Raw genomic sequence first — 24285 nt, forward strand, 5'->3', positions numbered from 1 at the left:
CAAATTCATAGTCATTTAAATTCATGATATTATTTAAAAAATCAAACATAATATAGATTTTTTTTAAAAACTACTATTTCAGTTTCGGCCAAGGGTATCCTGAATTTTCAGTGCCAAAATTTTAATTTTGGTGCACCACTAATAAAAAATATGATTTACTTTCTTATTCATTTTATCATACAAGCTGTGGTGCTGATTCTTATCTGCTGAGCTGCTGCAATCTTCTTTTTATATAGGCTTAGAGTTATTAATTTCATGCATCTAAAGTAAACACTGAGGTTAGCTGCAGTATTTTACTTCCCAGCCTTGTGTATACTGAAAAAACAAGGAAGCTACAAATGCAGGTCAGAGATAAAGTAAACTGGTTTGGTCAAAAGAAGTACAATAGAGCCAACAGCCTGCTTTCACTCACCATCTTTGGGTCCAGACTATAAGAACCCTGATTGAGGGAAAGAATTTTTACACATGCTGTCTTCACGATGACCATAATAAAAATGACATTTACCCTGATAGGTTGCCTTGGGCAAAAGGGAAATTTTATACCATATAGATCGGCCCTAAAGCTTCCGAGCCTGCGTTCTCATATCTGCATTTTACTGTAATGCTTAAAAAAATTGTGCTTGCTTAGTTTGCTGTGGTTTCTACAAAAATCCTCCATCCACAGAGATGAATAAATAACATAGGGGCACACAAACTCTTCTGCATGAATGCAGGGAGTCTGCTTTATTGAAAGAAACAGCAAACCTCTCTCCATTTCTTCCCACTTTGCTGTCGTGTTTTTGTAAGTTGACAAACTTAAAACTGCCTTTCCTTTTTTTTTTTTCAAATTTTTATCTTCTGCAATCCAGGTTAAAATATTAAAATGGCATTTTTGTACTTACCATTAAATCCTTTTCTTGGGAGTCCATTAAGGCAGCGGTCCTCAACTTCGGTCTTCGGAGCCAACTAACAGGACAGATTTTAAGTATTACCTTGGGGAGATGCAGACTAGATTACTGCAATCACTGAGCAGCAAATGAGATCACCTGTGATGTAATTTAGTGATCTTGCAAACCTGGCCTGTTAGTGGGCCCAGAGGACCGGAGTTGAGGACCACTCCATTAAGGGACACAAGAATTCATATACAGCCAGGTTACACTGACACCTACAAGAGGTTTAAAAACGGCAAACAGAAAATTGTAAGCCAGCCCCCAAATAAATCATTCTTTACCCAGCATGCTCTAGTTTTGCTGAACAGCAGTACCAAGGACAAGAGCAAAAAAAAAAACAAAAAAAACGCATGAGTGGTACCCATGTCCCTCCACAGAGAACAAGAAAAGGATTAAACTAAAAAATCCCCATTTTCTTTTTCATCCATTAAGGGACTCAGGAATTCACATACGGTTGGAACATCCAAAAGAAGTCAAACGGATGGTTAAGCACAAGGCTCACAAGTAGTGATGGGGGAATCTCTGCAACTCAGAACCCCCTGAAGAACCAAGTCTCTCCCAAAAAACAGGAGATTCTTCCTAAGGGGAGGCCACAAAGGATCAACCTGATGCTCAAAGTCACAATAGAGATCAGATCCATAAGGCTACGTTCACATCTTGGCATTGCTATTTACAGGCTTTTTTAGATTGACTAGTGACCAATGGAAAAAAATAAAACTGCCTGCAATCTGCCCAAAAAGAAGCTTATGTACTTTTTTGAGCATTGGGCGTTTTGCTTAAAACGTCAAAATGCTCAGATGTGAATAGGGTCCATGGAAATGAATAGGATTTGTCTTGTTGGGCGTTTTTTGAGCTGATCCTCGAGCAGAAAGATGCCCCAAAAACACCCCGAAATGCCTACATGTGAACTTAGCCATAAGGAATGGCACAATCTGAAGACTGAGCCTGAACCAGCATGAGGCAGTGAAACCAAAAACCCACCAAAATAGATGAAAATAGGATTTTAGTACTTACTGTAAAATCCTTTTCTCTGAGTTCATTGAAAGACACAGCTACATATATTCTTCACCATAGGGTTATACTGCCCTCTACAGGAGGACTAGCTAGATAACACAAAAAGCTTGGCTACGCCCGCGTGGGCCATCCTCAGCTGGCATAACCCCACTCTCTGTTTGCCTTAGAGATACTTCCATTTTGTAACAAGCAGTAACAGAAGCATAAAAACTCCCTAGAGGGGCGGGTGCTGCGTCTGTCAATGAATTCAGAGAAAAGGATTTTACGGTGAGTACAAAAATCCTATTTTCTCTTCCGTTCATTGACAGACAGCTCCATATTCTTCACCAAAGCAGTGACAAACATGAAGGGTGGGAATAGCAAACCCCAGGCTAAACACAAGCCAATCCAGGTAATAGTAGCTCAACTAGAACAGGAGCCCAACCGGAAATACACCCTCCAGAGGGAAAAAACTGAATTTTTGTAAAATCTTACCGTAAAATTCCTTTCTCTGAGTCCTCCGACAGTCGCCGCCACTTCATAATCTTCACTAATGGGGTATTGACCTTTTCTCCGTAGGAGTAGCTAGGCAACAAGATTTGTTAATATAAAAGCTTTTAGCATATCACACCCCTAGGGGGCAGTCCCCTCAGTCAATACCTCCCTGGGGGCGGTCCCCTCAGTCAATACCTCCCTGCTTCCTGCATTCTCAACTCAGTTTCAGTAGCATAGCAGTAGAGTACATAAACAAACCCCAAAGAGGGGCGGGGGCGGCGACTTTCGGAGGACTCAGAGAAAGGAATTTTACGGTAAGATTTTACAAAAATTCTGTTTTCTCTTACGTCCTCCGACAGTCGCCGCCACTTCATAATCTTCACTAATGGGGACGTCCCAGAGCAGTGTAGACATGAGGGGTGGGAAAAAACGCAGCCGCGCCTAAAGCAACGCAGTACCCACAGCAGAGAAAGGAACCTTACCAAGTAAGAGGACCAACTGGGCAACAGGAAAAAACGTGCTCAACAGGAGCAACAACCCAGGAAAGAACAAGTAACCCAGGGATAAAACACCCCAACAGCCAAGGACCCAAACAAGGGACCCTAAGGCACTGCCGCACTAAGAACTTTACGGCCAAAGGAAGCATCTGCCGATGCCTGAACATCCACTTTGTAAAATTTTGAGAAGGTGTGAACGGACGACCAAGTCGCCGCCTTACACACCTGGGCCACAGAAGCCTGATGACAATAGGCCCAAGACGTACTCAGAGATCTGGTAGAGTGCGCCTTCACAGGGAAAGGAGGAACCTTCCCCTTCAAAGTATAGGCTTGCACAATGGTCTGTCTGATCCATTTGGCGATGGTCGCAGCCGACGCTGCCATGCCCTTCCGAGGACCCTCTGGAAGAACAAACAGAGAATCCGACTTGCGAAAGAATTTCGTCGATGACAGGTAAACCCTGATCGCCCGAACAACATCCAAGGAATGCAAAGCCACCTCCTTTGGATGCTTAGGCTTCGCGCAAAGCGAAGGCAAGACAATGTCCTCATTGAGGTGAAATTCCGAGATCCTCTCCGGAAGAAAAGAAGGGTTAGGTCGCAAGACCACCTTATCCAAGTGAATCACCAAGTAGGGAGAGCTGCAGGACAAGGCCGCCAGCTCCGACACCCTACGAGCCGAAGTGATCGCTACCAAAAAGGCAACCTTCTTGGACAACAGAGACAACGAGATCTCCCTGATCTTCTCAAAGGGAGCATGCTGTAACACGGACAGAACAAGGTTCAAGTCCCATGGAGGTAAAGGATCCCTCCGAGGAGGGGCCAAGTGCCGCACCCCTTGAACAAAGGTACTAACCAAAGAATTAGACGCCACAGGGCGTTGAAAGAGAACGGCCAGCGCAGAAATCTGACCCTTAATCGTGGCCAACGCCAAACGCTGGTCCACGCCCGTTTGAAGGAAGGCCAACACTCTCGATACCGAGTATGAGCGGGGGAAATACCCCCTGGACTCACACCAGGCAAAATACGCCTTCCAAGTACGGTAGTAAATCTTCCCCGAAGAGGCCTTCCTAGCCTTGATCAAAGTGGGAATGACCTCGGGGGAGAGACCCCTATCCTTCAGGACCTGGCTTTCAACAGCCAGGCCGTTAAAGCCAGCGACTAAAGCAGGATGGAATATCGGTCCTTGAGACAGGAGATCTTCTCGAAGAGGCAGACGCCACGGAGCGTCGACCGCCAGATTCACGAGGTCTGCGTACCAAGACCGGCGAAGCCAGTCCGGCGCCACCAGAATCACCGTGTGCGGTTCCGAGGCTAACCTGCGAAGGAGTCTGGACAGCAGCTGAATCGGTGGAAAGGCATACATCAGACGATACTGATGCCAGGGCGTCACTAACGCGTCTGACCGAGGATCGCGCGTTCTTGCCACGAACCTTTCCACCTTGTTGTTTAGATGAGACGCGAACAGGTCCACATCTGGGGATCCCCACTTCGCGCACAACATCTGAAAGACATCCGGGTGAAGGGATCATTCCCCCTGGTCCAGGGTCTGGCAACTCAGATAATCCGCCTGCCAGTTTTCCACCCCCGGAATGTGAGCTGCAGATATCGCCGGGACGTGCGTCTCGGCCCAAGACAGAATGTCGGCTACTTCCCGAGCCGCTCAGGCACTCCTGGTGCCCCCTTGGTGGTTGATGTAGGCCACCGCTGTGGCATTGTCCGTCTGCACCCGAACCGGACGGCCCTGAAGCCTGTCCGTCCAACGCAGAAGGCAAAGATTTATCGCTCGCAATTCCAGAATGTTGATCGGAAGGGAGGATCCTCCTCCGACCAAGTTCCCTGGGCGGACAGAACGCCCAGAACACCACCCCAGCCCGACAGGCTGGCATCCGTGGTGACCACCGTCCACGACAAAGGACGAAAGGACTTGCCCCCCCGACACCGCCGGGGACTGGAGCCACCACACCACAAAAGACCCTTTCGGGTGAGGCGGCTCAACGAAATCCGCAGATCCAGAGATTGCGGACGCCCGTCCCACTTGGCCAGGATCTCCGCCTGAAGATCCCGTGTGTGAAACTGGGCGAAGGGAATCGCCTCGAAAGCCGAGACCATCAATCCCAGACACCTCATACCCGTCCGAAGGGACGAGCACTGATTGTCCCTGAGGGACCTGACTTCGTCCTGAAGTGTCCGGAGCTTGTCTTCTGGCAGGAAGACCTTCGCTTGAACAGCGTCCAGGATCATCCCCAGGTAGGGAAGACGAACCGACGGACACAGCGTCGACTTCGGAAAATTTATCGTCCAACCGAACTCCTGCAGAGTCTGCATCGTGATGGACAGGTCGTTCACCAGGCCCTGACTGGTCGCAGACCGAATCAAGATATCGTCCAGATACCCCAAGACAGAGATGCCCTGGGCTCTCAGTAAAGCCAGGACCGGCGCAAGCACCTTGGTGAAAACCCGCAGAGCCGAAGCGAGACCGAAGGGTAACGCCACGAATTGGTAATGATCCTCCGCAATGGCGAATCGAAGGTACCTCTGGTGACCCTCGAAAATGGGGATGTGAAGGTACGCATCCTTCAAGTCGATGGAGGCCATGAATTCCCCCGGAACCAGGGCAGCCACTACCGATCGCAGGGATTCCATGCGGAACTTGCGAACCCGCACAAAGCGGTTCAGAGCTTTTAAGTCCAAAATCGGACGTACCTTGCCCTCCTTTCTGGGCACAGTGAACAGATTGGAATAGAACCCCCGAAATCTGTCCCGATGAGGCACCGGAACCACCACTCCCTGGGCCCGCAGGTCCCGCACCGCCAGGTGCAGATCCTGCAAGCGCTCCGGAGACAGCTGTAGATTTGAGGGAAAAAATCTGCTCGCCGGCCGAGAGAGAAACTCGATCTTGTATCCAGATCGAATGATTTCCTGAACCCACCTGTCCTGAATGCGGGCCAGCCAGGGTTGAAGAAAACCGAGCAAACGTCCCCTCCCCCCAGAATCGGGTGAGGGCAACCCTTCAGGCCGAATTGTCTTGGGCAGCGGATCCGGACTGGCCGGACTTCTGCTTACCTGTCCACGGCTTCTTCTGGGAGCCTTGGCCCTTGAAGGGCTTGCCCTTATATTGCGACCGAAAGGCACGAAAGGACCCCTGAGAGGGCCTAAACGAAGCATTCTTCTTACCACGAACAAACTTATTCTTGTGAGTTTGGGGTAAGAGAGTGCTCTTACCCCCGGAAATTCCCTTTATCAGAGTATCCAAAGACTCGCCAAAAAGGCGAGATCCCGCGTAGGGCAAATTAGCCAAAGTCTTGCGAGATGATTGGTCAACCGACCAACATTTCAGCCATATCAGGCGACGGTTCAATACCGCCACATTCGAGAGGCGTGCAGCCAAAGGGACTAGATCCAAGTCCGCATCACACAAATACATGACACCCTGATGAATTTGATCCACCATAGCCAATGTTGTCGGTAGAGCAGAGTCAGCCACCAGGGTGCGCCTGAGCACCTGCGTCCAATCCGCAATAGCTTGGTCTGCCATAATGGAAGCAAAAATAGGCTTCAGCATAGAACCAGCAACCGTATAAGAATGACGGGCCAGAGACTCCAATCTCCTGTCCGTAGTGTCCCGGAACACCGGGGTATCCTCAGCAGGGATCGCAGTAGATTTATTCAAAACCGCCACCGCGTGAGCCACCTGAGGCGGCACACACCAACGTTTATCAGTGGTGGGTGTAAATGGATAACGCAGCTTGAACTTACTGGGCACAGTAAAAGGCTTCTTTAAATTGCGCCATTGCTCATCAACAGCGCGCTGAAATTCTGCAGGGCAGGGAAAAGCCTGCGCTGCTTTGCGTTTCCTTTGCGTCCCATAAGAGGACATCAAAGGAGGAGGACACGGTTCATCCTGCAGATGCAGTGTTTCCTTGATAGAAGTAATCAACTCATCCATGAGTGCAAGCTCTTCAGACGAGCCAGGGGGAGAATTATCAACCCCTTCCACCTCAGCCTCACCCTCAGACCCCCCAAGGTCCAGAGATGAACGAGACCCTGAGAAGGGCACTCCAGCCATAGCAGCCCCATCGCCCTCTGAATCAGAGGAAATAGACAATCTGGGCCGTTTTGCGGATTGATCAGCCATTAGCATCTGCACCTGAGAAGCCAAGTTTGCCACAATAGCAGCCAGATCATGATGGCGGCGTTTGGCGCCAAAACACCGCGCCCTACCATACAGGGCCGGTCACCACAATTCTGCCGCAAAAAAATGGCGGACCGCAATAGCGGCCGCCGTACAGCATGTCTAAGCCCAGTCTGCCCACACAGTACACAGAGTGGGAGAGCCCCCCCCCCCGCAGCCCACAGAAAGGCAGCTGTTCCACACAGGAATCTGACAGGGAGCTCAGCACATATACAGACATGCAGGGTCACACAGTCACAGACTGACACCCAAAACAGACAGGTCCCCACATAGAAATGCACTTACCAGTCCGGATGGCGTGGGGAGCCTTCTCCAGCGACCAAACCGATGTACTGAGGACAGGGAGTGTCGCAGCCAGGACGCAGTGGAACTGCGGTGCGAAACCGCAAATGGCGTCCGGTGAGGTAGCCACCTCACAGGCAGCATCCCTGCAGCGAACAGGGATGGGTCGTTTAATATGCCAGGGAAACCTGACTGAACGCTCGATGGCAGGCTGGGGAACCCCTGGCCCTGATCCCTGGGATCCAGGGTGGCCAGTCCGAGACCCAGCTCCGCATGATCATCTTCATCCGAAGAAACTCAACTAATGCTGAGAAAAAGAACAGCTAGTAAAAGAAAGAGAAAAAAACTCAAAATAAAATCAAAAAGAGGATAGAAGGCTGAGACTGAGAGCCCCAGCACAGGATCAGCCAGCTACTCCTAAGCTAGGCATTAGAAACTGAGTTGAGAATGCAGGAAGCAGAGAGGTATTGACTGAGGGGACCGCCCCCTAGGGGTGTGATATGCTAAAAGCTTTTATATTAACAAATCTTGTTGCCTAGCTACTCCTACGGAGCAAAGGTCAATACCCCATTAGTGAAGATTATGAAGTGGCGGCGACTGTCGGAGGATGTAAGAGAAAACATTCCCCACCATTCCCCACGCGATTCCAGAAAGAGTATGACATTGAATTGTCTTGACATTGTCTTGACATTGAATTGAACATTTCCCACCATCCAGAGGGAAACGGAATTTTTGTAAAATCTTACCTGTAAAATTCCTTTCTCTGAGTCCTCCGACAGTCGCCGCCTCTTCATATTCGTCACATATGGGGTATTAGACTTTGCTCCGAAGGAGTAGCTAGGCAACAGAATATGTTAACAATAAAGCTTTAACATATCCCACCCTCAAGGGGTGGTCCCCTCAGTCAATACCCTCCTACTTCCTGCAACCATATCTCAGTTTTAGTGGAATAGCAGTAGAGTATACATTCAAACCCCGAAAGAGGGGCGGGGGCGGCGACTGTCGGAGGACTCAGAGAAAGGAATTTTACAGGTAAGATTTTACAAAAATTCCGTTTTCTCTTACGTCCTCCGACAGTCGCCGCCTCTTCATATTCGTCACATATGGGGACGTCCCAAAGCAGTGCAAACATGAGGGGTGGGAAACGCATCCGCGCCGAAAGGCAACGCAGTCTCCACATCAAAGAAAGGAACCTTACCAAAGGAAGGAAACCAGCTGGGCAACAGCAAAAATAAGTGCTCAACAGGAGCAACAACCCAGGAAAAGACAAAAAACCAGGGGATACAAAACTTATCCCAACAGCCAGGAGTCCCCAACAAGGGACCCTAGGGAACAGCCGCACTAAGAACCTTGCGGCCAAAGGAAGCATCCGCCGATGCCTGAACATCTACTTTGTAGAATTTTGTGAAAGTGTGTACGGTCGACCAAGTCGCCGCCTTACACACCTGGGCTACAGAAGCCCCATGACGACAGGCCCAAGACGTACTCAGAGATCTAGTAGAGTGCGCCTTCACAGGCACAGGGGGAACCTTCCCCTGCAAGGCATAGGCCTGTTCAATGGTCTGCCTGATCCATTTGGCAATGGTAGAGGCGGAAGCCGCCATGCCCTTCCGAGGACCCTCTGGAAGAACAAACAAGGAGTCCGTCTTTCGAAAAGACTCAGTCGATTTAAGGTAAACCCTAATCGCCCGAACAACATCCAGAGAATGCAATCTCACCTCCTTTGGATGTTTAGGCTTCGTGCACAACGAAGGCAAAACAATATCCTCGTTAAGATGGAATTCCGAAACTCGTTTCGGCAGAAAAGAAGGATTAGGTCGCAAGACCACCTAATCCAAATGAACAACCAGGTACGGAGACTTGCAGGACAAAGCCGCCAGTTCCGACACTCTGCGAGCCGAAGTGATCGCCACCAAAAAGGCGACCTTTTTGGACAACATAGACAACGAGATCTCCCTGATCTGTTCAAAAGGAGCACGTTGTAACACAGATAGGACTAGATTCAAGTCCCAAGGGGGCAAAGGATCCCTCCTAGGAGGAACCAGATGCCGCACACCCTGAATAAAAGTGCCAACCAAGGAGTTGGAAGCCACGGGACGTTGAAACAGAACGGCCAGCGCAGACACCTGACCCTTTATCGTAGCCAGCGCCAAACGCTGATCGACACCCGTCTGAAGGAAAGACAGCACACGGGAAACCGAGTACGTGCGGGGTGAAAACCCCCTGGACTCACACCAGGCAAAATAGGCCTTCCAAGTACGGTAATAAACCTTTCCCGAGGAAGATTTCCTCGCGTTGATCAAGGTATGAACAACCTCTGGAGAGAGACCCTTCTCCTTCAGAACCTCGGTCTCAACAGCCAGGCCGTCAAAGCCAGCGACTGTAAAGCAGGATGGTAAATCGGTCCTTGAGACAGTAGATCGTCCCGAAGAGGCAGACGCCAGGGGGCGTCGACCGCCAGATTCACAAGGTCTGCGTACCAGGACCGGCGAGGCCAGTCCGGTGCCACAAGAATCACCGTGCTGCGTTCCGAGTGTAACCTGCGAAGGAACCGGGACAGCAACTGAATCGGTGGAAACGCGTACATCAGCCTGTACTGATGCCACGGGGCCACTAACGCGTCCGACGCGTCTGCCCGAGGGTCGCGCGTCCTTGCCACGAACCTCTTCACCTTGTAGTTGAGGCGAGACGCGAACAGGTCCACATCTGGAAGACCCCACTTCGCGCACAACATCTGGAAGACAGCCGGATGGAGAGACCATTCCCCCTGATCCAGGGTCTGGCGACTCAGATAGTCCGCCTGCCAGTTCTCCACTCCCGGAATGTGAACCGCCGTTATCGCCGGGACATGAGTCTCGGCCCAAGACAGAATGTCGGCCACTTCTCGAGCCGCTCGGGCACTCCTGGTGCCCCCTTGGTGGTTGATGTAGGCCACCGCCGTGGCATTGTCCGTCTGCACCCGAACCGGGCAGCCCTGCAGCCGGTCCGTCCAGCGATGAAGACAGAGCCTTATCGCACGCAATTCCAGAATGTTGATCGGGAGGGAAGACTCCCCCTCCGACCAGGTCCCCTGGGCGGACAGAACGCCCAGAACACCACCCCAGCCCGACAGGCTGGCATCCGTGGTGATTTTCGTCCACGAGATCGGACGAAACGACTTGCCCCCGGACACCAACGGGGACTGGAGCCACCACAGAAGGTTTTCCCTGGTGCGATGACTCAACGAGATCTGAAGATCCAGAGATTGAGGTCGCCCGTCCCACTTGGACAAGATCTCCGCCTGGAGACCCCGCGTGTGAAACTGCGCGAAAGGAATCGCCTCGAAAGCCGAGACCATCAATCCCAGACATCTCATACACGTCCGCAGAGACGAGTTCGGAACGTCCCTGAGGGACCTGACTACCTCCTGAAGAGTCCTGAGTTTGTCTTCCGGCAGGAAGACCTTCGCCTGCACCGAGTCCAGTATCATTCCCAGATAGGGAAGACGAACCGACGGACTCAGTGTCGACTTTGGAACATTTATCGTCCAACCGAACTCCTGCAGAGTTTGCATCGTGACAGACAGGTCCTTCTCCAGACCCTGACTGGTCGCAGACCGAATCAGAATGTCGTCCAGATACCCCAGGACAGAAATGCCCTGGGCTCTCAATAATGCCAGAACCGGTGCAAGCACCTTGGTGAAGACCCGCGGAGCCGAGGCGAGCCCAAAGGGCAACGCCACGAACTGGTAGTGATCCTCCGCAATGGCAAATCGAAGGTATCTCTGATGACCCTCGAATATGGGGATGTGAAGATACGCATCCTTCAAATCGATGGAGGCCATGAATTCCCCCGGAACCAGGGCAGCCACCACCGAGCGCAGGGATTCCATGCGGAACTTGCGAACCCGCACAGAGCGGTTCAGAGCTTTCAAGTCCAGAATTGGACGAACCTTGCCCTCCTTTCTGGGCACGGTGAACAGAGTGGAATAAAACCCCCGAAATCTGTCCCGATGAGGCACCGGAACCACCACTCCCTGAGCCCTCAGGTCCCGCACCGCCAGGTGCAGATCCCGCAGGCGCTCTGTAGACAGTTGTAGATTTGAGGGAAAAAATCTGCTCTCTGGCCGAGAGAGAAACTCGATCTTGTAACCAGATCGAACGATTTCCAGAACCCATCTGTCCCGCACACGGGCCAACCAGGGCTGAAGAAAACCGAGCAAGCGTCCCCCCACCCCAAAACTGGGTGAGGGCGTCCCTTCAGGCCGAACTGTTATGGGCCGCAGGTCCGGATTGGCCGGACTTCTGTTTCCCAGACCAGGGTTTCTTCTGAGAGCCCTGGCCCTTGAACGGTTTGCCCTTGTAGTGCGGCCGAAAGGCACGAAAGGACCCCTGAGGGGGCCGAAAATTCGCATGCTTCTTCCCAGAAGCCCCCTTAGCCTTGGGGAAATGGGGCAAGAGAGTGCTCTTACCCCCGGTGATCCCCTTAATCAACACATCCAGAGACTCCCCAAAAAGGCGAGACCCATCATAAGGCAGATTGGCTAAGGTTTTACGTGAAGATTGGTCCACCGACCAACATTTCAACCAAACCAGGCGGCGAGACAACACCGCCACGCTGTGCACACGTGCAGCCAACGGAATCAGGTCCAGGTCCGCATCACACAGATACATGACACCCTGGTGGATCTGATCCACCATGTCCAGGGTCGCCGCCGAGGCCGAATCGGCCACTAGGGCGCGCCTAAGCATCTGCGTCCAACTTGCGATCGCCTGGGCCGCCATGAGAGAGGCAAATAGAGCTTTAAGCATAGAACCCGTAACAGAATAAGTATGACGGGCAAGAGACTCCAGTCTCCTATCCGTGGCATCACGGAAAACAGGGGATCCCTCTGCAGGAATCGCAGTGGCTTTGTTCAAAACCGCAATTGCATGATCCACTGGTGGAGGCACACACCACCGTTCATCAGTGGCAGGGGAGAAAGGATAACGCAGCTTGAATTTACTTGGTACCGCAAAAGGTTTGCGCAGATCGCGCCATTGATCCTTTACCGCGCGCTGAAAATCAGCATTGCAGGGAAAAACCTGCGGCGTCCTGCGTTTTCTCTGCGTCCCATAAGCCGCCAAGGCAGCGGGGGGACACACTTCGTCCTGCAAACGTAGCGTCTGCTTAATGGAAGCAATCAACTCATCCATGATTGCAAGCTCTTCAGGCGAGCCAGGGGGGAGAATTATCAACCCCCTCAACCTCAGCCTCTACCTCAGACCCCACTAGATCAAGAGAGGAGCGGGACCCCGATAGGGAGGTCCCTGCCAGAACAGCCCCATCACCTTCACCCTCAGAATCGGAGGACAGAGTAACTCTGGGCCGTTTAGTAGATTGAGCAGCCACCAGCATTTGCACCTGGGCAGCAAGGCCAGCCACAATAGTGGCTAAATCCCCCCCTGGGGGGGAAACAGCGGTCCCCTGGCTTTCCACCAATACTGTGGGAAACTTGCCCTCCTGAGAATCCATTGCCCCTGTACGCCAGACAACCAAGGGTTAACTGTCCCCTTTCAGCAAGCGCGGTAAGCGCAGCCCACCGCACACACTCAGGCACAATGAGACCCCCACAGGGAATATACAGACTGAATACAGGCAACGGACAACAGGAATAGAAGGATAAAACCTGAGGAGACCCCGCTGCTGCTGCTGCCTCGACCGGTGTTCCAGGAAAAAGGAAGTGATGCTGCCAGGGCGCTCTATGTAAGCCTATGGAGGCTACAAGAAAATGGCCGCCGTGCATGTAAACCATGCGGCCGGAGCGGGCGCCGGTAAAATGGCGTCGTTTGGCGCCGAAACCGCCGCTCCACAGTGCATAAAAACACACACAATTTCATCCCATTATATGGATACATGTTAGATCGCCGCAGCGATCGCTGTATATGCCCCAACATGCCATTAAAAACATGCCCCACAGCACACAGCTTCCCACACTGCCCAGCCTGACACACACAGTGTCATACAGCTCCCCCCCCCCCCTTGCAGCCCACAGCATGCAGCCGAGAGATAGGGAGACAAGCAGTGTGATTTAAAGGCAGGTTACACAGTCCCAGACTGAGACCCCCCCCAGACAGACAGGTCCCCACATAGACACACTTACCTCATATGGCGTGGGGAACCCGCACAGGCGAACAAGCCGCTGCACATGAGGCAGGGAGAGTCGCAATTCAAGACGCACACAATGGCGGTTAAGAAACCGCACAGCGTCCGGTGAGGTAGCCACCTCACCAAACATCCCTGCACCGAACAGGGATGGGTGGTCACCGTGCCAGGAGCGTTACCTGGCTGAACGCTCGATGGCAGACTGGGAAGCCACTGACCCACGACCTGCGATCAGGGGGATCAGCCCGAGACCCAGTCCGCATGATCCTCTTCGTCCGAAGAACTAACTAATGCTGACAAAAACAACAGCTAAGTAAAGGTAGAGAAAAAACTCAAATAAAATATTAAAAAGAAGAAAGAGTCTGGGACAAAAAGTCCCAGCACAGAGAGAGCCAGCCACTCCTGACAAGCTAGACATTAAAACTGGGATATGGTTGCAGGAAGTAGGAGGGTATTGACTGAGGGGACCACCCCTTGAGGGTGGGATATGTTAAAAGCTTTAATGTTAACATATTCTGTTGCCTAGCTACTCCTTCGGAGCAAAGTCTAATACCCCATATGTGACGAATATGAAGAGGCGGCGACTGTCGGAGGACGTAAGAGAAAACTGAATTTTTGTAAAATCTTACCTGTAAAATTCCTTTCTCTGAGTCCTCCGACAGTCGCCGCCTCTTCATATTCGTCTCAATGGGGTATTAGACTTTGCTCCGAAGGAGTAGCTAGGCAACAGAATATGTTAACATTAAAGCTTTTAACATATCCCACCCACAGGGGGTGGTCCCCTCAGTCAATACCCTCCTACTTCCTGCAACCATATCTCAGTTTCAGTGGAATAGCAGTAGAGTATACAACCAAACCCCAAAAGAGGGGCGGGGGCGGCGACTGTCGGAGGACTCAGAGAAAGGAATTTTACAGGTAAGATTTTACAAAAATTCCATTTTCTCTTACGTCCTCCGACAGTCGCCGCCTCTTCATATTCGTCACAATGGGGACGTCCCAAAGCAGTGCAAACATGAGGGGTGGGAAACGCATCCGCGCCGTAAGGCAACGCAGTCTCCACATCAAAGAAAGGAACCTTACCAAAGGAAGGACACCAGCTGGGCAACAGGAAAAAAAACTTGCTCAACAGGAGCAACAACCCAGGAAAAAACAAATAACCCAGGGATAAAAACGTATCCCAACATCCAGGGGTCCAAAACAAAAGGACCCTAAGGAACTGCCGCACTAAGAACCTTGCGGCCAAAGGAAGCATCTGCCGATGCCTAAACATCCACTTTGTAAAATTTGGAGAAGGTGTGAACGGACGACCAAGTCGCCGCCTTACACACCTGGGCCACAGAAGCCTGATGACAATAGGCCCAAGACGTACTCAGAGATCTGGTAGAGTGCGCCTTCACAGGCACAGGAGGAACTTTCCCCTGCAAAGCATATGCCTGTTCAATGGTCTGTCTGATCCATTTGGCGATGGTAGAAGCCGACGCCGCCATACCCTTCCGAGGACCCTCCGGAAGGACAAACAAAGAATCCGTCTTGCGAAAAGACTCAGTCGATTTAAGGTAAACCCTTATCGCCCGAACAACATCCAAAGAGTGCAACCTCACCTCCTTCGGATGTTTAGGCTTCGCGCACAGCGAAGGCAAGACAATATCCTCATTGAGATGGAATGCCGAAACTCTCTTCGGAAGAAAAGAAGGATTAGGTCGCAAGACCACCTTATCCAAGTGAATGACCAGATAGGGAGACTTGCAGGACAAAGCCGCCAGCTCCGACACTCTGCGAGCCGAAGTGATCGCCACCAAAAAGGAGACCTTCTTGGACAACATGGACAACGAGATCTCCCTGATCTGTTCAAAGGGAGCACGTTGTAACACAGATAGAACGAGATTCAAGTCCCAAGGAGGCAGAGGTTCCCTCCTAGGAGGGACCAGATGCCGCACTCCTTGAACAAAAGTGGCAACCAAGGAGTTAGAAGCCACAGGACGTTGAAAAAAAATGGCCAGCGCAGACACCTGACCCTTGACCGTAGCCAGCGCCAAACGCTGGTCGACACCTGTTTGAAGGAAGGACAACACTCGAGAAACCAAGTACGTGCGAGGTGAAAACCCCCTGGACTCACACCAGGCAAAATAGGCCTTCCAAGTACGGTAATAGACCTTCCCTGAGGAAGGTTTCCTCGCGTTGATCAAAGTGTGAATGACCTCAGGGGAGAGACCCCTATCCTTCAGGACCTCGGTCTCAACAGCCAGGCCGTCAAAGCCAGCGACTGTAAAGCAGGATGGAATATCGGGCCCTGAGACAGGAGATCGTCTCGAAGTGGTAGACGCCATGGGGCGTCGACCGCCAGATTCACGAGGTCTGCGTACCAGGACCGGCGAGGCCAGTCCGGTGCCACAAGAATCACCGTGCTGCGTTCCGAGTGCAACCTGCGGAGGAACCTGGACAGCAATTGAATCGGTGGAAACGCATACATCAGTCTGTACTGATGCCACGGGGCTACCAACGCTTCTGATGCGTCTGCCCGAGGGTCGCGCGTCCTTGCCACGAACCTTCTCACCTTGTTGTTCAGACGAGACGCGAACAGGTCCACATCTGGAAGACCCCACTTCGCGCACAACATCTGGGAAGACAGCCGGGTGGAGAGACCATTCCCCCTGATCCAGGGTCTGGCGACTCAGATAGTCCGCCTGCCAGTTCTCCACCCCCGGAATGTGAACTGCCGTTATCGCCGGGACATGAGTCTCGGCCCAAGACAGAATGTCGGCCACTTCCCGATGGTGCCCTCTTGGTGGTTGATGTAGGCCACCGCCGTGGCATTGTCCGTCTGCACCCGAACCAGACAGCCCTGCAGTCGGTCCGTCCAGCGACGAAGGCAGAGATTTATCGCATGCAATTCCAGAATGTTGATCGGAAGGGAGGACTCCCCCTCCGACCAAGTTCCCTGGGCGGACAGGACGCCCAGAACACCACCCCAGCCCGACAGGCTGGCATCCGTGGTGATCACTGTCCATGAGATAGGACGAAAGGACTTGCCCCCCGATATCATCGGGGACTGGAGCCACCACAGAAGATCCCTTCTGGTGCGAAAGCTCAACGAAATTAGAAGATCCAGAGATTGCGGTCGCCCGTTCCACTTGGACAGGATCTCCGCCTGGAGACCCCGCGTGTGAAACTGGGCGAAGGGAATCGCCTCGAAAGCCGAGACCATCAATCCCAGACATCTCATGCACGTCCGGAGGGACGAGCACGGACTTTCCCTGAGGGACCTGACTTCCTCCTGAAGAGTCCTGAGCTTTTCTTCCGGCAGGAAGACCTTCACCTGGATCGAGTCCAGGATCATTCCCAGGTAGGGAAGACGAACCGACGGACTCAGCGTCGACTTGGAAAATTTATCGTCCAACCAAACTCCTGTAGAGTTTGCATCGTGACGGACAGGTCCTTTTCCAGACCCTGGCTGGACGCAGACCGAACCAGAATGTCGTCCAGATACCCCAGGACAGAGATGCCCTGAGCTCTCAACAAAGCCAGAACGGGAGCAAGCACCTTGGTGAAAACCCGAGGAGCCGAGGCGAGACCAAAAGGCAACGCCACGAATTGGTAATGATCCTCCGCAATGGCGAATCAAAGGAACCTCTGGTGACGCTCGAAAATCGGGATGTGAAGGTACGCATCCTTCAGATCGATGGAGGCCATGAATTCCCCCGGAACCAGGGCAGCCACCACCGACCGCAGGGATTCCATGCGGAACTTGCGAACCCGCACAAAGCGGTTTAAAGCCTTTAAGTCCAGAAATGGACGAACCTTGCCCTCCTTCCTGGGCACGGTGAACAGATTTGAATAAAACCCCTGAAATCTGTCCCGATGAGGCACCGGAACCACCACTCCCTGAGCCCTCAGGTCCCGCACCGCTAGGTGCAGGTCCCGCAAACGCTCCGGAGACAGCTGAAGATTTGAGGGAAAGAATCTGCTCTCCGGCCGAGAAACTCGATCTTGTAGCCAGATCGAACGATTTCCTGAACCCACCGGTCCCGCAAGCGGGCCAGCCAGGGTTGAAGAAAAAAGAGCAAGCGTCCCCCCACCCCAGAACTGGGTGAGGGCGCCCCTTCAGGTCGCACTGTTATGGGTAGAGGGTCCGGACTGACCGGACTTCTGTTTTCCAGACCACGGCTTCTTTTGGGAGCCTTGACCCTTGAACAGTTTGCCCTTGTAGTGCGACCGAAAGGCACGAAAGGACCCCTGAGGAGGCCGAAAATTAGTATGCTTCTTACCAGGAGCCCCCTTAGCCTTGGGGAAGTGGGGCAAGAGCGTGCTCTTACCGCCCGTGATCCCCTTAATCAACGTATCCAAGGACTCCCCAAAAAGGCGAGATCCATCATAAGGCAGACTGGCTAAGGTCTTGCGCGAAGATTGGTCCACCGACCAACACTTCAACCAAACCAGGCGGCGAGACAACACCGCCACGCTTTGTACACGTGCAGCCAACGGCACTAAGTCCAAGTCCGCATCACACAGGTACATGACACCCTGATGGATTTGATCCACCATATCCAATGTCGCCGGCGAGGCCGAATCAGCCACTAGGACGCGCCTAAGCACCTGCGTCCAACTTGCGACAGCCTGGGCTGCCATAAGAGGCAAACAGAGCTTTAAGCATCGAACCCGTAACAGAATAAGTATGACGGGCAAGAGACTCCATCCTCCTATCCGTGGCATCTCGGAACACCGGGGTATCCTCTGCAGGAATCGCAGTGGATTTGTTCAAAACCGCAATGGCGCGATCCACCGGGGGTGGCACACACCACCGTTCATCAGTGGCAGGCGTGAAAGGATAACGCAGCCTGAACCTACTTGGCACAGCAAAAGGTTTGCGTAAATTGTGCCATTGTTCCTTAACAGCGCGCTGAAAATCATCAGTGCAGGGAAAGACCTGCGATGTCTTGCATCTTTTCTGCGTCCCATAAGCCGCCAAGGCAGCGGGAGGACACAGTTCATCCTGCAAACGCAGCATTTGTTTTATAGAAGCAACCAATTCATCCATGATTGCAAGCTCTTCAGGCGAGCCAGGGGGAGAATTATCAACCCCTTCAACCATAGCCTCCACCTCGGACCCCACGAGATCCAGGGAGGAACCATAGCAGCCCCATCACCTTCACCCTCAGAATCAGAGGAAATAGAAACTCTGGGTCTTTTAGTGGATTGAGCAGCCACCAGCATCTGCACCTGAGCAGCAAGGTTAGCCACCACTTCGGCTAAATCCCCCCCTGGGGGGGAAACAGCAGTCCCCTGGCTTCCCACCAAGGTGGCAGGAAATTTGCCCTCCTGAGAATCCATTTGCCCCAAAAAAATATGCCGGAGAATAAAGGGTTAACTGCCCCTTTAACAAGCGCGGTGAGCGCAGCCCACCGCACACACACAAGCACAATGAGACCCCCACAGGGATAAAACTGAACACAGGCAATGGATATAGGAAGGAACAGAAGGATAAAACCTGAGGAGACCCCTGCTGCTGCCGCCGCCGCCTCGATCGGTGCACCCAGGAAAGAGGAAGTGATGCAATCAGGGCGCTCTATTAAAGCCTATGGAAGGCTACAAGAAAATGGCCGCCCGCAGTGAAAACATGCGGCTGGAGCGAGCGCAGGCAAAATGGTGCCGAAACCGCCGCTCCCCCACTACTGTGATGCATATAACACCACCCATGTAAAAAACATGGTGGATCGCCGCAGCGATCGCTGTATCGTGCCCCAAACATGACAAAAACATGCCCCACAGCACACAGCCCTTCACACTGTACACAGGCTGACACAGACAGTGCCACACAGCCCCCCCCCCCCCCTGCAGCCCACAGCATGCAGCCAGAGCGATAGGGAGACAAACAGTGTGAACAGAGGCAGGTTACACAGTCCCAGACTGACACCCCCCCCCCCCCCCCCGACAGACAGGTCCCCACATAGACACACTTACCTCATAATGGCGTGGGGAACCCACACAGGCGAACAAGCCGCTGCACATGAGGCAGGGAGAGTCGCATCCAGGACGCACAAAATCGGGGTTAAGAAACCGCACAGCGTCCAGTGAGGTAGCCACCTCACCAATCATCCCTGCACCGAACAGGGATGGGTAGTTCACTGCGCCAGGAGCGTTACCTGGCTGAACGCTCGACGGCAGGTTGGGAAGCCACTGACCCACGACCTGCGACCAGGGGGATCAGCCCGAGACCCAGCCCGCACGAATCCTCTTCATCAGAAGAACTAACGCTGACAAAAAGAACAGCTAAGTAAAGAGAGAGAAAAAACTCAAACAAAAAATCAAAAAAGAGAAAGGCTGAGGCAAAAAGCCCCAGCATAGAGAGATCCAGCTACTCCTGACAAGCTAGACATTGAAACTGAGATATGGTTGCAGGAAGTAGGAGGGTATTGACTGAGGGGACCACCCCCTGTGGGTGGGATATGTTAAAAGCTTTAATGTTAACATATTCTGTTGCCTAGCTACTCCTTCGGAGCAAAGTCTAATACCCCATTGAGACGAATATGAAGAGGCGGCGACAGTCAGAGGACGTAAGAGAAAAACAGATACTCTAAATCACAGCCCACAAAAACTTTGCGGCCAAAAGGAGGCAACCGCCTATGAAAAAACTTTGAAAAAGTACGCACCGACGACCAAAGGGCCGCCATGCACACCTGCGCCACTGACCCCTGATGACAGAAGGCCCAAGAAGTGCCAGAGTAAAATGTGCCATCACAGTGAAAGGGGAGAGCCATCTGGAAATGGCCCCTTCCACGGTCCATTCTTAATCACAAAGTTTTTATTGCTAAAAATTTTCAGTTTTTTCCTTTATAGCGCAAAAATAAAACCCCAGTGGTGATTAAATACCACAAAAGGAAAGCTCTATTTGTGTGAAAAAATGATAAAAAATGTCACTTGGGTATAGCGTTGTTTGACTGCACAATTGTCAGTTAAAGTAACGCAGCACCAAAATGCAAAAAAAATGGCCTAGTCATGAAGGGGGGTAAATCTTCCAGATGGCAAGTGGTTAAAGTGGATGTAAACCCCCATTCATGAAATTTGGCCTATCTGTAGTGTATACTTATATCTCTCCAAAGCCCCACGTCCCGTGTCTTTCTGCAGCTCCGTTCCTCTGTTATTAGCATGATAACTTCTGACAAGTTCTCAGACACAGGAGAGAATAGAAGCTGGAAATTTGTGTCAGGGTGCGTGCATAGAGATAGATTAGCAGAGAGCTGGTATAGTCACAGCACAGCTCTGCATGTTTCTTTCCTCCAATCAGCTGTCACACACCCAGTGCTGGAACAGGAAGAAAAAAATGTAAAACGATGTCCAGTCAAAGACAGCAGATATACAAATAAAACTTATGTAGGGAGATTTGTTTCATCTCTGTGTATCATATGTGGCTGTTCACTTCACTGGGTATATGTGAGGGTTTACATCCACTTTAATTCAAAACAAGTTTTTTTAGTTTTGGTCAAGAATAGGCAAGGTCAAAACTCATGTCAATTTTTTTCTTTTTTTGTGTCCCATTGCAGAGAACTCTTTAACCAGTTCCGGACCACCCGCCGCCTTTTTACTGCGCCAGGGTGGCACGGACAGGCAAAGCAACGTAGGTCTACATCGCTCTCCTGAAGGCCGCTAGGGGACGTGCGCGTGCCCCCGATTGTCAGCGGGGAAGCCAATGCTGGTGTCAGGTGGCTCCGATTGCCGCCTGACACCCCTGATCTCCCGCTGAGGACGGCCGGCTGTTGTAAACACAGCCGACTGTCCTTCTCCCTGCAATGATCCTTCTATATAGGATCACATGTCTCTGATCATTTCACAAGTCCAACCCCCATACAGTTCGATTTACACCCCTAGGGTCACATTTAACCCCTTTGATCACCTATACTGTTAACCCCTTCCCTGCCAGTGTCATTATACAACAGTGCATATTTTTAGCACCAATCACTGTAGTAATGTCAGTGGTACCCCCAAAAGTGTCAAAAATGTCAGTTAGAGGTCCGATCTGTCCAGCAAAAAAAAATATGAAGACAAATCTTTAGCGTAGTTAGTAGACGCAATAACTTTTGCGCAAACCAATCAAAATACGCTTATTGCAATTTTTTTTACCAAAAATATGTAGCAGAAAACAAATTGGCCTAAAATGTTAAAAAATTTAGATTTTTAAATTTTTTTTTTTGATAATTTCATATAGCAGAATGTGAAAAATATTGTTATTTTTTTTTTCAAAATTGTCACTCTTGTTTATAGCACAATAAATAAAAATCGCACAATAAATAAAAATCGCACAGGTGATCAAATACCACCAAAAGAAACCTCTATTTGTGGGAAAAAAAAGGACGTAAATTTGGTTTGGGTACGGCATCGCATGACCGCGCAATTGTCCAATAAAATAACGCAGTGCCGAATAGCAAAATAGGGCCTGGTCATTAAGGGGGGCAAATCCTTCCGGTCCAGAAGTGGTTAAAGAATAAATTGCATGCAGGTAATGAAAATAAAGTTCTATTTTTCCTCATCTATAAGAATAAGAGCGTTTGTAATGTTTTCTGGCATTTACATGAAAGGTGACATTTTCCCAGAGTTTTTTGCTAATCCTTGCTAGAAAATAATGAACTATGTATTTCATATAGCTAAAAAATATGCTGGGGCTGCTTTTGTTGTGTAACTTGATATACAGAAGAGCTGTACAAGTGATTCAAATATAATCTGGCAGGGCCAGTGTTGATCTCAGTGCAGCTTTCCAAAGACAGCAGGAGAAAGGAAAAAAGATTAGTTCACAAATGTGATTAATTTGCTTTATCCTTTTAAAGGATCCACAATGTCCCCAAAGTGTGCTCATTTCTTAATTTTGAAAATAATATTTGTTGTTTATTGTAGTCTGTAATAATAAATCTGTTTTGACTGACCGGGGTGGGCTTGTGCGCATAGGTCTGTGGAGCACCAAAGGGCTGAGGCTGGAACAACCTTGTCTCAGAGGCATAACAATAATGTACCCAACAGTTCTAAACAACCACAACAAAAAAATTCGGTCTAATGATAGCCATAAGCCAGTCGAAAAATCATTTAAGCGCGTTTTCCCAAAAACAAACACATAGTCATGACAGCAAATGATATTGCCATCATTTAACCACTTGCCGACTTGCTCACAGTATATTTACTGCGGCAGTCAGCCCCTCACAGACAGAGCGACGTAGGTCTACATCACTAGCCTGTGAGGGTCTCAGGAGCGGGCGCGCTCCCGCGCGGTCACAATCCCCCCACGCGTGTGACCGGTGGACCCGATCGTCCACCGGTCACTCACGATCGTCGGTGGAGAGGGAGAAAGGCAGGCAGCTAAATGTAAACAAGCTGCCTGTCATTCTCCCCGGTGTATGAATGATGATCATACGGTTCTACTATGTAGGACCGTTGATCACTGTTCCTACACCTCAAGCCACAGCCAATCACAGTTAGAATCACGCCCCTAGGGACACACATAACCCCGCCCTCTCAAAAAAAAGTTAACCACTTCACTGCCAGTGTAATTTTACAGTAACAGTGCATATTTATAGCACTGATTACTGTAGTAATGTCACTGGTAACCCAAAAAGTGTCAAAAATGTCAGTCAAGGGTCCGATCTGTCAGCCGCAGTACCGCGAAAAAAAAAAAAAAAAAAAAAAAAAAAAAAATCGCAGATCGCCGCCATTACGCGTTAAAAAAAAACACTATCTTGTGCCACACCAATAATAGCAAGTGCAAATTCTCATTTTCTATTAGTAGATTTGAGCAAAATATAATAGTTGTATTGATGTTTTTATTTATTTTTTTGCAATAAGTGCCCATTACTTTTTGCACGAAAAAGGAGTAGGTTTTTTGTTAGGATTGTTCACGTTATTTAAACTTTGTGGATGTCATTTATGTATGAGGCAATCAAATTTCAATAAAATTACATATATTCACTGCATGTTAAGTTGTGTTTATATGAATATTTCTGAGGAGGGGAGGTCTAAGGCTTCCGTTAGGGCCTGTGACTCCAAAAAGGTTAAGAACCACTGGTTTAAATATTATGCCTAAGCATACTGATGAATGAGTGTCCACTGGCCTCAGCCAAATTTAGATGTTGCATTCAAGCCCTAAAATAACAAGATTTTCCAGAATGTTCATATTAACCTAAGTGAATGTGGTCTGAAAACTGCTTTAGATAACTCTGTTGGGTTAAAAATAAAGGGTTGTCCTGCTGCCATTCTTCATAGAGCTATGGTGGTTAAAAATCATCTGCATCTGACACTTCCTGGTGTGTCAGATGCATGATCCCCAGCTGCTCACTGTGGTAAAATCTGCAGGCCACTCTTTACAGTGTCCTGTAATGAAGAATGGGCCAGTGTGTGATAAAAAACACAATTATGGGGTTATATCACCCCACAAACCACTAATGTAAATAAGGTCCTACTGCCCTAAGCTGCTTTCAAACTGATGCGCTGCAGTTTACCTGCACGCGGGTACAGCGAAGTGCACCGGTAGCTTTCCTGCGAGTCAGTTGTGCTTTGCCATAGACTTCTATTATATCTTGCATGTGTAGTGCACTTTCTAAAAGCGTACCAAACCCAAAGGATAGATTTAAGGTCTATGGCTCAGATAACCTGTAGAAAAGCCACGGGTGCATTGCGCTGTACCCGTAGAAAAGTGTAAAAGCAGCCTGGGACAGGAGCCAAGGCTATAGAGGAAGCATTGGCTTATGTGGCTCCTGCTCCCTACGCAGCTTCATCCATCCACTATGATGCTCTAG

At 50.5% G+C, this 24285-nt stretch overlaps 1 protein-coding gene across 1 annotated transcript in view; it reads right to left on the reverse strand.

Annotated features, from left to right (window-relative positions):
- Positions 1-24285, reverse strand: part of ZNF652 (zinc finger protein 652) — a 100232-nt gene that overhangs the window by 44329 nt on the left and 31618 nt on the right. The gene's annotated exons all lie outside the window — the stretch shown is intronic.

Source organism: Pelophylax lessonae (assembly GCF_965119305.1).
Source record: "Pelophylax lessonae genome assembly, chromosome: 11".
Classification (NCBI taxonomy): Eukaryota; Metazoa; Chordata; class Amphibia; order Anura; family Ranidae; genus Pelophylax; species Pelophylax lessonae.